The following is a 13,488-nucleotide window of genomic DNA, read 5'->3' as shown; positions in this document are numbered from 1 at the left end:
CTATGGCCCCCAGTGTTTGTTTATTTTGGACATTTTGGGGGTGTAGTGAACAGAAGCCTGCTCTACCATCTTTGTGGGTGTGGAAGGTGCCCTACTACGCCTGGAAGGTTGGTCCATCATTGCCGCAAGGGCATTGTGAGAGGACTGTCTGGGTGAGTTGCGGCGACATTTTTAAACTTGGTGGGGTGCCTTTGCTCTCACGGCCATGAGTGATCCCAGAACCAAGTGGCACATGCAGCAGCACCTCCGCCCTGAGGGCCCCAGCCTCTGCCCAGGATGAGACCACCAGGGGCGCTGCAGTCAATGCCTGAGTTTGACATCTCAAGTGCCCCGTCCAGCCTGGGGCCCCTATGGAAAATGTGGACCGATCGGCTGGATATGTACTTTAGAGCCACCATGGAGACAAATGATGATAGTAAGCTGGCTACGCTGCTGTATTCTGCCGGACCTGCAGTACATGAAGTTTTTCAATCTCTTCAGACCACTGACAACTGATATGACGCAGCAAAGGCTGCTCTATGCAATTATTTCCTGCCCTTGGCGAATGTGGACTTTGTGATGAGGTCTACTCGCCAAAAAGACGATGAGGCATTGGATAACTTCTATGGCCGCCTGCGCCGGCTGTCTGAGTCATGCGCCTGGGACAACCCTGACACAATGATCCGGGACCAGCTGATTCAGGGGTGTGCATCAGGCAAGCTCCGCAGACAGGTTCTGCGGGAGCCCGGCATCACCTTGCCTCGCATCCTTGAGTTGGGTCGGTGCCAGGAAGTATCTGAAGTGAGAGCATCCCGAAGGGAAGCTGGGGTGCGCCCTGGCAAAGCGGTAGCGGTGTGTGCCGTAGGCCATGGAACAGCTGGCAGGGGTGCCAGGAGGCCCGGGGGGCAACAAGTCTGGGGACTCATGTCTGAAATGTGGGTATAACTTGCCCCACACCACGGAGTACCCCAGAAAGGTAAAAGGGTTCTGTGCTTGGACAAAGGAGCACCCTTCCAAGGTGAGAGCTTTGCCAAGCTGACGAGGACTATGGAATCCACCATACAAGGGGCCTCATTACACGGATGGCGGTGAACCATAGCGCTATTAGCGCCATGGTTCATGCCGGTAAAATACCGGCACCGCCTTGGTGGAAAGGGGAATTACCGCCCTATTCCAAGGTTGGCGGGGCGGTAATTCCCCCTTCCACCATTGCCCTTCCCCATTCCCATTTCTGCCCCATAGGGCTCTATGGGAATGGGTGAAGGCGCTAATTATGGTACCGCAAATTGCGGTACCGTAATTAGCTCCCTGGTCCCTTTGCGGGTTGGTTTTTAATGCCTGCAAAAAGCAGGCGTTAAATTCCCCAACCCGCAAAGGGACCTGGTAGTAAGGCGGTAAGGATTTACCGGTACCGGTAAAATACCGGTACCGGTAAACCCTTACCGCCATCCGTGTAATGAGGCCAAAGGTCACTCCATTGTGGCCCAGGGCCAATGGCGAGGCAGAGCGGATGATGCGGACCCCCAACAAAGTGTTCTGCATCGCACAGGGACAATACCAGTGTTAGAAAAGGACCCTGTATCAGTTTCTGTGTGAATACCGGGCCACCCGGCACACATCCACGGGGGTGGGGCCTGCAGAAGCACTGTTCAAGCGGTGCCCTAGAGGACTGTTACCTAAGATGGGGGAGAAGGCGTCAGCTGTGATCGATGATCAGCAGGTGGAAAGGGAGAGAAGGCAAAAAAACGAACAGGAGAATCTTTGCAGTTTACTCCCAGCGATGAGGTGTTGGTAAGGAACCGGCACCCCCACGGGAAGTTGTCATTAACATATGAGCTGGGGCTGATGGACGTGGTGGCTGTGAAGGGGTCGATGGTGACGGCCTCGGATGGAACTGCGTCTGTCACTCACAACGCCAACTTCTTCAAGAGGCTGGGGGAGCCCCGGGCTGAGGCGGCCCGAAGCAGGGACATGATGGAGGTTCCAGATGAAGGCAGGGGTGTGGCTCCACCTCCTACTTCTCCACCGCGAGAGAGTACTAGCGTGAGAGTCCCTATCCGGGAGGTCGGCAGGACAGGGCCAGGGAAACCTGCTCACCTCACTGACTATGTGCTGGATACCTGAACTCGGAGCAACACCAAGGGGTCCGACAGCTGGTGCAGGGATCCAGGGTGGTTGCTTTTAAAGGGGTTTTGCAGTGTGTTATGTGTTTGTGTTATGTGTTTTGAGTAAAGTAGGGTTCTTTGTTCATCGTTGTCATTATGAAAAAAGGAGGAGTGTGGTGCTGCCCCTTTAAGGGTTTCAGTACGCGGCGAAGTGACGTTGCACTCCGCAGCGTGCCCTATAAATAAAAGGGGCGTTCCCTACTGCCGCAGAGTGACCGGGGAGCCCGAACTGAACACACCAGTGTCTGACTGTGTCTGTGGGCGGGAGAAGGCTCACAAGGATACTGATGACTGCTGCAGACCTGCAACAGCAAGCAGACCTGTGTCAGAGTGCTCATCGAGGTACAGGGGACAGGGGGACTTACTACGGAGGGGACCCGGGCCATGACTACCCTATAACATTGGCGCAGAGGACGCAGCTGGCTGGGAGAGACGCTTGGATTCGAATGACTCGATTCCTGAGAATTTTCTCAGCGCCCACTAGATGCGTCACCCGCGCAGAGCACGTGTGACCGCCATCTTGTGTGCCTGCCGGTTGCGGCCCCTCACGGGGTGCTCTTGCGCCGTCTAGGGCAATTTTGGAGCCTTTACAGGCTTTTCAAGGACTTTCATATGTTCTTTGGACAACTTCAGGCTATTTAAGGACCCCTTTCGATTTTTGGAGCCTGTGCAGGCATCTAAAAGACTATTTCATGTACTTTGAGCAAATTTTGCAGAAAATAAAAGAACATTTTTCTTTTCACTTCATCGTGGTGGAGCCCTTGCAGGGGGTTGTCTGCAAATCTATGGGCATGTGTGAATTGGATGTGCCACCAGGAATCAAAGGACAATTTTGCCTTTTCTGTTCACGTTTGTCCGTCATCTTCCTGGGCAAGTTGGGCCATCTGCAGGCCTAGGTGGTGGTGAGGCCTGCGAAGTTACTTCTCCCTGGTATAGGGACATTTTTTCTGCGCCATAATTCTTGCATACCACGCCAAGGGTGGGGTACGGCTCACACTGGGCCTAGTGCAGACAACTTCGCCAGGACTTGCTACTGCTCCTGAACATCTTTGCTGTTGCAGACTTGCGGCCTCTGTGGACGTGAGAGGTGCCTGTGCGGTCCGCAGCTATGGTTGATAACGCTGATGGTGCTCAAGGGTAGGACCCCACCTCCACGTGGTGCACAACCTCCCGTCAGGCGATTCCCAGGCAACAGGGCACACTGGCTCTTATGCCAGAATTTGATATGTCGGGCCCTCCATTGAAACTGTGCCCGAAGTCGCTTTTGTGGCTCAAGAATTTGGATATGTACTTCAGGGCCACTGGGGAGAAGGAGGACGATGCAAAAGTGGCAACGCTGCTGTATGCTGCTTGTTTTGAAGTCCATCAGGTTTTTTGAGCCGCTGAACTCTCCTGCTGTCATGTACCAGGCCCTGAAGGACGCCCTCAAGGAACATTTCCTACCCCTGGCCAACGAAGACTTTGATCGCTTTGTGATATGCAGCAAGAGGCAACATGAGGACGAGTCACTTGATCATTTCTGAGGGAGATTGCAACACCTGGCTAGCACGTGCCAGTGGGAGAATGAAGAGGGCATGGTCCGGAACCAACTCATCTAAGGTTGAGGTTCGGTGAAGCTCCGGCGCCGGATACTCCGCGAACCAGGGCTTACACTGACATAGATCTTCGATATGGGCAGGTCCTATGAACTGGCTGACAGCCGTGCCACTAGAATGGATGCAGAAGTTAAGTCTGGGAAGGGTGAGGAGGCCTACGTCGTCAAGCCGACAGCGAACAATGGGCCCCAGCGCCCGAGATGGACCCAAAAGAAACTGATTCACCACAGAAAACCGACTTGCCACAGCAATGTCAGAAATGCGGGCATGACCTCCCGCATTCCAGCGACTGCCCCGAAAAAGCAAGGGTATGTGGGTGCTGTGGAACCGCAGGCCATTTTGCCAGAATGTGCCGGGCATCCAATCGAGTAAGCGTCTCGCGAGGTCCGAGTAGATCCAACAGTAGCGGCCCGCACAAACAGAAAAGCGTGGCTGCAGTGGAACAGGATCTCTAGGAGCTAGACATTGCTGAAGAGGAGGAGGAAGAGGAAGTATTTTTCATATCGAACATTGATCCCATCTGCAAGAAGCGCCGGCAGCCCACGTGTGTGGTAGATATCCGTGAAACCCCCCCACCCCGTTATTAATAGATACGGGTGCATCCGTGTGTGTTATGGCAATGTGACACTACGAGGCGCTGCCCGGGCCTCCAGCGCTGGCTGAAACCAAAGCTATAATATATTCGTTCGGGGGTGAGCATCCACTTCCGCTCCAAGGAGTATTCACAGCATCCATCACACATGCCAACCGCTCCATCAAGGCTAAGTTCTTTTTGGCCAATGTCAGCCCAAATTCGCTCCTGATTTGGGCCTCGTCTGAGTCACTGGTCATAGTACACTTTGCACTCTCGGTGTACCAAGCCGACATCCAAGGCGTCACCAGACGTTCGCAGACCTTTTCAAAGGAGTGGGCAAGCTAAAAGGGGAACCCATCCACATACACATCGACGAGTCGGTGAGACCAACAGCCTTGAAGCACCGACACATTCCCTTTCACCTACGGGCACAGGTGGAACAAGAACTTCAGAACCTCATAGATCTAGGCATTATTGAGAGGGTGGAGGGCCCTACTCCACGGGTGTCTCCGATAGTCATGGGGACCAAACCCAAGCAGCCGGGGGCAGTATGCATTTGTGTAGACATGAGGCTGACAACCTGGCCGTCAAGAGGGAACGCCACCTGACGCCAACGCTAGATGATGTATTGGGGGAGCTGCAGGGTCCCAAGGTATTCTCGAAGCTAGACCTGTGCTCTGGCTCCCACCAGCTCGAGTTGCATCCGGACTCCAGGTACATCACTACTTTCACCACACATAACGGTCGATACCAGTACAAAAGGCTAAGTTTTGGGATCTCCTCAGCCGCAGAGGTGTTTCAGAATGTGATATGGGGTGCCCTCGCTGGAGTGAAAGGAGTAACCAACCTAAGCGATGACATCCTGTTGTATGCCTCCTCTGAAGCTGAGCACATGATCAAGCTGGAGAAGGCGTTGGAGAGGATCCGTGATCTGGGGTTGACCCTGCATGGTGAGAAATGTGAGTTTCTGAAGGAGAGCATTGACTTCTTCGTATTCATTTTCCACTTCGGAGGGATCTCACCGGACCCACAGAAAGTGAAAGACATTTGGGATGCAAGCCCCCAGACACTCCCTCCGAAGTGCAAAGCTTTCTAGGAATGGTGAATTACTGTGGGAGGTTTATCAAGAACCTTGCCTCCCTCTCGGAACCGCTCAGGGCCCTCACAAAGAAGGACACCACCTGGACAAGATCAGCCGTGGAGCAGAATGCCTTTGATGCCATCAAGACCACACTCACTGGTGATGAAGCCACAGCCTTTTTCGACCCAAAGAAGGAGTCCGAGCTGGTCGTTGACGCCAGCCCTGTTGGACTCGGTGCAGTGCTACTCCAACCTAACCTTCAAGGACAGATGCAGCCCATCGCATACGCCAGTAAAGCTCTAATGGACACCGAGCAAAGGTATTCTCAAATTGAAAGGGAAGCACTGGCCATACTGTGGGGCAAGCACTTTTGGATTTACATCCTAGGCAAACCAGTCTCAGTTGTCACAGACACAAGCCCCTCATCCCCATCATGACAGTGGCATCCTCCAAACCACCGCTGAGGATAGAGAGGTGAATGCTCACACTCATGGAGTACGGGGTGTAGCTACAGTACAGGCCAGGCACACAAAACCCAGCAGACTACCTGTCCCGCCATAAAAGGGGCAGCTGGTCGCAGACCGGGCAGTCAGGAGGAGATTGTGCCGAGGTCATTCAGCATGTGGTGGAAGCAGCCATGCCGATAGCCCTCAGAATGGAGGAGTTGGCCAGAGCCTCAAGGGCCGATGGGTGTTTTCAGCTGATCAATACCGCCATGGGCCGCGGGGACTGGAAATCAGCCCTGCAAAGGAAAAGACACTCACAGGACCTACAGGTGCTATGGCGCGCACGTCACAAGCTGTCTGTGTCCAATGAGGGCCTATTGTTGCAGGGGAGGCAGATCGTTATCCCTCGAACACTGGTGGAGAGGGTATTGGAACTTGCACACAGCAGCCATCAGGGCCCCGCCAAGACGAAGGCGCGACTGAGAGCCAAAGTCTGGTTCCCAGACTTCAAGAGGAGGGTCGACGAGTATATCCACTGTTGCCTCTGGTGTCAAGCTGCTGCACCAGTGGTCAAATAATCTTGCCCTGAGTCTATGGAAAGGAGTGACAAGCCCTGGGGTACTGTACATGCAGACTTTGTATCGACCGTTAGGGGCATGTACTTCATAGTCCTCATTGATAAGTGGTCCCGCTACCCGGAGGTGGAGCTGCTGGAGTCCACGTCCAGTGACCAAACCATTCAAGCGATGGACAAGATCTTCGTCACCCATGGGTTTCCCCAGGAGTTGTGTTCGGACAATGGTCCCCCGTTTCATGGCCGCCAGTTTGCCGCCCTCATGGACGAATGTGGGGTCACGCACAGGAAGGTATCTCCCGGATGGCCAAGAGCCAATGGGGAGGTGGAACGCTTCATGCGCACTCTCAATAAGGTGTTCCAGATCACTCAGGGCCAAGGGGGGGAATCGAGAAGAAATCTGTACCAATTCCTCCGCGAGTATCGATCCACACCCCATCAGTCCACAGGGGTGACCCCAGCGGAAGCCCTGTTCAACCGGTGCCCGTGAGGTTTGATACCGGAAGCCGAGGGACGACCTCCCGGGGTCATTGAGGACCAAAGGATCCTGGAAGAACAGCTATTGCGCAATGAGCGTGAAAACGCCCAGAGACATCTGAAGCCGGCAAACATTGAAGTGGGGGACACCGTCCTTGTACGCAACCGGCACCTCGAAGGGAAGCTGTCCCTCAATTATGAGCCCACTCCCATGGGCGTGACTCAAGTCAATGGGTCGATGGTGACGGCATCCGACAGGAGGGGGACGATCACGAGGAACTCTTGTTTCTTTAAGAAGGTCAACACCCGGGATACCCCTGATGAACCTCACAAGGGCGGGCACAGACTTACACCTACAACGCAGCACCGGAGCTCGAAGAAGACACCGGGGACCCTACACCAGAGGAACCTCCCCGTGACTGCGCTACCCCCGCTGCGAAGGCCGAAGATGCCCGAACAGGTTCAAGGACTACATTCTGGACCCGAATCCCTGAGGGCCAGATGGGAAGGTAACTGCCCACATGGGACTATATCTTAGTTTGTATGCTGTGTATTGAGTTGTGTGTCAGGTTAACATCTCATGATAAGTTAAGTTATGACTGTGTTTGTTATAAAAAGGAGGGATGTTACGAAGTGAAGCGTTATGCACGAATGCGCAACGCCTGGGCGAGGGTCGCACATGCTCATTCAAGAAAGGGGAGCCTGTGCTCGGCAGTTGCCGCCGGGAAGCCGTAGCAAGCAGACCTGTGTCCGAGTGCTCATTGAGGTACGGGGGGGGTGGGGGCCTTGCTACGGAGGGGACCCGGCGCCATTACTACCCGATAATAGATGAAAATCGAATTTCAAGTTTTAAACGAGGTATCTGTCAGAGGGCGTCGTAGGCGGTGTACAGCACACAAAGTGATTATTTCCTTGAAAGTTTTAAAGCCATAGAATCACAAAGATTGCCAAAAGACCTAAGTGTCGATGTTAGTATAAGAATGATATAAAAAATAACTTTCTGTCCAGTTTCTTGCAATTTAAAAGTTTTGCTTTTAGTATTTTCAGTTCCAGAGTCACTTTCCTTGCCTTTCATTTCGTAAACCAGCATTGCCAAAGACAACAGTTTGGGCTTTTATGTAGGTATGGGACAGACGTTTTCCAGACACTGCCCGTAAATTGGCAACAGCTGGCAAATGGTGTTAGCATCTGGGTCAATTATGACAGTGCCGACAAATGCCTATCTAATGCCTATAGAAGGGCCATAACTACTGACTTTTCAAATACGTATTATTAACAGAAATTCAGTGCAAGGAACAGATGCAAGGATACACATATCGATTATACATCAAGTGCCTGAATTCACACTTGGTTCAGACATTTTGATTATGCCATGAGTTGGTCTATAGCTGCAAATGTGCCATTATGTTACATAAGACTGTTTAGAAATAACATAGGCTTTCCCTTAAAAGCACAGAGCTAACTCAAAGGGATCCTGGGGTGTTTTAGGTGGGGTGCAGGAAGTGGTTGAGAATGGTTTTAGGGGCGAGCATGAATAGAAGTTGTAAATGGGTGAATACTAATAATGCCATCTCATCTCTTTCCTAGGGCTCTTCCCATGCCAATAGTTGTGGATTATAGGCATCTCTTAAAGCACCACTTCATTTCCAACGTCTGATTCCAGATCTCCCAGGTTTCAAGTGTCCATGTGTGTGAAGACCATCCAGTCCTGTTGTTTTTTCCTTTGTATCCTGGGACTTATAATTTTTTCTTTCAAATTCGAAATTTAGGAAAACTACAAGTCCTGAAATTCCAAGCAAAACCAGGACTGCATGGCCTAACCTTCAGAGCTTTGCAACTGTGGCCTCCATGACACTCAAGAGGCTTAAACGTTTGAGCTTGGACTGCAATATCAGTGAGCTCAAACATACTTTAAGAAAGCATTCTGATTTGCCTCTGTCTGCAAACCAATGGTTAGGGTGGTATATTCCTAGTCCCACGATGTGGAAGTAAAAATTATACATGCGCTGAAACAGGATTGGCATGATGTAATCCAGCTCCCTTGATGGCACAGGAAATGAGGTGCCATCCAGCACTTAATGCGCAATATTTTTGGTCTCAAGGCTTTTAACAGGGCCATACGGCGTCTCAAGGCTTTTAACAGGGCCATACGGGTGGGACGCCTCACGCCTGAGACAGGTGTCTAGCATGAGAAAAAACAGCGATGGGCCAACGGCCCGTACCATTAAAGCTGAAAACCCAAATGCTTAGTAACATGTAGGGAATGATTTACAAAGATTTTTTGAATGGACTATCCGATTGAAAAACACTTTTGCAAATCAGGCCATATTGCGGCCAGGGTGAAACACTAGATTGAGCCCCATACCGCAGCCGTCCCCATGCACTACCCCCCGGCCCATGGGTGAACAGGATCACAAACATTGTCTCAACTGCTTGGATTTCAAGGTCTATAGTAATGTCTTATAGTGTTTACTTACAAAAAGCATGTGCACCCCTTTGAATTTTACAACGTAAACTGTAGAAATGAAATGAGTGTTTACTCTTTAACTGTCATATAAGGCTAACTTTGTGAATGTATATATTTGTGTGTTAAAGGTCTTCTTAGATATGTCCTAATGCTCATTTATATTCCCAAAAAGAGATTTAATCTCGTATAGGTATATTTGCATCACACCAGTTGGCTTAGGGAGCCAAATGTTGCAGTTTGTGTCAAGACAACCAAGCTCTCCTAGGCTATAAATAGGTGCTAAATAGCTGCTAGCAGTTTTTTTTAACCCAGGTAGACTGACACATAGACGCTTCAAAATCCAATGCAATATATTGCCTTACGTATCTGTCAAAAAATCCTATACCAGCTAACTGAGCATGCATAGTGTGTCTGCGCATGATCAGTGACAAAATAACGGTATAGGACTTTTTGACAGCGTGAATTTAGGTTTTAACTTAGTCTGTTCCCATGCTGTTGTGTTTTTGCACGTTGTGTTAATTCAAGTGTTTTCACAGCCCAACAAAGAAACAAGCGGGCTGCAAGAGGAACGAACAAGAACAGAGATCGTGCCTGATCTTTTGCAAGGATGTCGTTTCAGCAGTGCGGGACAGAGGGGAGCTCGGATCTCAATCAGAGTGCTAGTAAGCATTGTCACACAGTATGAACAGGCTGCTTAATGCACTCATATTTAATGATGTGCTCATTTAGCAGAATCGGAGTGCTAATGATCAGAGCTTTTTGAAGCTGCTGCTTTAAGCAGTGTTCATGTTCTTTTATTTTTAACAAATACTGACCTGCTATGTAAGTTGGGGTGGTGCGTGTGGATGAATGAGAGTCATTCCTGTGAGGTGGAAGGTCATGGATTCCTTGTGCTATAAAGGGCACTGGCAGACAAGTGAATCATACCAGTTTGTCTGGGAGAGGGGATGATGGAACATTGCCATTCTGAATGTTGCTGTCCCTTGCACCCTCGCTGCACCAGGTCCCAAGCTCTCCAACTTGACACTGGGCTTGACACATATTGTGTTTTTAAATGGCTTCATTAATTGCTGCATTTTTTAAAAATGTCTATAAATATGCAAATGGTCTGGTTAGGACTGAAAGCGTTAATTCAACTTATCATTCATGTATACTTACATACCGAGGAAGTCTCCCAAAAATCTGCATCAGAGCAGAAAATGATCTGCAGCCTCATCTCCCTATCCTGACCCCGAAAGACAACAGCAAGACACTAGAATGTTCAGCCCTTAATGTGAGGAATTCGACCATCCGCACTGTGGGTGTGCACTCGCCTGGACTTTTCTGATATTTTCTTAAGAAATTGAATGATTGGAGATAAACCTCGGAAAATGTGTGGTGCTAATCCACACCACACATTTTCCTATGCTCCCTGAACGAAAAACCCATAGACATGTATACTCTGGGTGGACAGCCTACAGGAGCCGTCCTCCCTGTCACATTTAGTTGGAATGTGACACCCAGGTGCACATGGTGGCATCTCAAAAGGGGGAGGGCAAAATCTTCCTCCTGCCATGGCCAGCCTAATTAAATATCAAAGGCTCCATGGATCTGCCCTGTCTTTTGTCAATTCTGCTGGTGGCAGCGTATACTGATAAGAGTTAATTGAAGCAGGCTTGTGAAAGGCCTGGTTGCACAGCTGACAAAGGAGACAGGAAACCCAACACCTTTTTGATATGCATCTGTGTCAACCTGAAGTCAGCTCCCACCTCTCAGTATCAAGGGCAGTGAAATGTCATGTCTGGGACAACTGTTTACAGTAGGCAACCCCTGCAGCGTGACCCCTTTCAGAGGGTAGGAGTATGTGATTTGATGGCGATGGAAAGTCTGTTCTCGCCACTCCTAGAAGGGAGACCTGCTCTTTGATCAGCAACCACCATGAGCTCAGTTAACCAGAGAGACCCTTTGATCCACAACAGATCGGAAGATGAGTGGGACTTAGTAGTACATGTTTTCACTCATTTACCTTTCCTGTTGCAAAGCACTCTGGTTATGACCTCACACAAAAGAGAAGATTGCTGATGGGACCCAGGATTGGTTCATTAACGCAGGCTTAGCCTGTACCAATCACTGGGGCCCATTTGGCTTTAAAAGAGGGTTGAGCCCAACTCTTGGCAGATCACCTGAAGACTTAGCAAGGAGTAGCAACAAGAGCTCATTGGGACCCTACCTGAAGGTACAGTCTGCCTTACACCTTCCACCGGTGAAGGAAGGCCAGGATTTCCAAGAGGGTAGCAAGATCCTCCCCTAAACATCTCCCAGGGAACAGTGGGAGATACGGAATCCAGAGGACCCTCCAAGCAGCTCCAGAACCGGTTCACAGCCAGCACACAGTGTGCCCTGCTAGGCTCTGCAAGCAAGCTTCCTAGGTGGGAAATGCCAGAGAGTCTCTGAACCAAACCAAGGACAAGGTCTGTGCCTGCAACACTCTCCTCAGCTTTGGGCCATCCACCTTAAAGGACGACACAAGCCCAGCGAAGAAGCTAGGAGGAGTGCACTGACAAGCATCAACCAGCATCCACTTTTAAGGAAATAATCGAGGCAATCAAGCCCCTCGAGCTGCAACCAACTTTACTGCTGACTGTTGTCACGCAGCAGTCACTCACGCCGTCTGAGATGCCTCGACCAGTTCTTCAGACCCGCCAACCAGCACTAAGACAACGATTCCTGACTCTGAGCCACCGTGTAGGCCAGCGTGCAGCCGTCCGTCAAGCCTCGCTCGCCGAACTGTCTGCTGCCTGATACCCGCAGCTGTCTCCCGTCTTGAACTCTGTCACAGAAACTGCAAAGCACCCTGAAACCGACTCGACGCTGTCGAGCACCAAGAACTTCAACAAGCACAAGGTACATTGTTGTTCTGTCCACCTGGTCCTTCCCCAAAGGCCCCTAGTGACATTTTATGACCCATTGCTCCCTTTGTGCTGAAACCAAGCATCCTTGAGCTATTGCGATTAATTACTTTACCAACTACCCTCTTGTCAGTATCCAGAGTGCATCCCTTTTCCTTCTTTGAAACTGTCTGTCCTCTTGAAGGCACGCCCCTAAATGCTCACACTAGAAAAAATCTAACCCGCTAGGAAAAAAGGCCCAAGAAAGTCTTGCAAGGATAATAAGTATTTATTCCAGACAAAAAGAGATGCATCAGCAAAGAACTCTGCTTATGTGGAACGTTCTCCCGAAAACAGTTACAAGCAGAAGCTTAAGAGAAGACACAGAGTCATACGTGGTGTCATTACATATAGTGAAAACCTGCACGGCTGGTTGGTGCGACCCTAAACATGGTTGGCCCACTCCATAGGGAATGCAAGGTTGTTGCTCCCAGCATAGTCCGTCCGTCTTCCATCACATGGGGTCTGCTAAACTCATCATCTCCAGGGAACCAAGGTCGGATTACCAATTAGCTACAGTTGTAGAACAACAGTTATAGAACAATATAGGACGGGAGACTAGCTCTGTGGCAACGCGTGGGTCTTGGAGGCAAGACCACGCTGAGCAAACACAGGTTCGAATCCCGGAACCGCGCTTGGAGAAAAAAGGACCGTGTTATAATAACCTGCCCTTCCACAATGAAACTAGCGCCTAGATACATACGGGTTATGTGCGCTGTAAATAAATGCAAAATTTTATGAAATAAATAAATAATGCTACTCTATCATGTAGTGCACCTGGAAGGCTCGCGGACTGGAACAGGAGAAGTCTTAAGGTCGAGTTAACCCACACATCCTTCACTCATTCTGTATCCCACTATCCGCACCCAAGGCTTCCACCCTCGCTTTGAACTAAAATGTATTCCTCCCTGTACCTCGCATTACAAATCGTTGTTATTATGGAATAAGGTTTAATGGCCATGTTCTCAGATCTTTTATGGCCAGATGGTTTATGGTTGGTGGTCTGGGGACATCCACTATCGTAGAATTCAGAGGTCTCGGGACTGGGGCAGTTGTAGGGACTATAACTCATAGTTGGCTGGGTGGGGTTAGGGGCCTGCTCTGGCCTTGCTGCGATAACGTGCATGCTGAGGCATCTAGTACTGTCTCATGGCCTTGCAGGGCACATTCCGTCTAAGAAAAACATATTGGCAACAATTTGCA

Source organism: Ambystoma mexicanum, chromosome 6q (assembly GCF_040938575.1).
Source record: "Ambystoma mexicanum isolate Mex_15411 chromosome 6q, UKY_AmexF1_1, whole genome shotgun sequence".
Classification (NCBI taxonomy): Eukaryota; Metazoa; Chordata; class Amphibia; order Caudata; family Ambystomatidae; genus Ambystoma; species Ambystoma mexicanum.
This window is presented reverse-complemented; position numbering follows the sequence as displayed.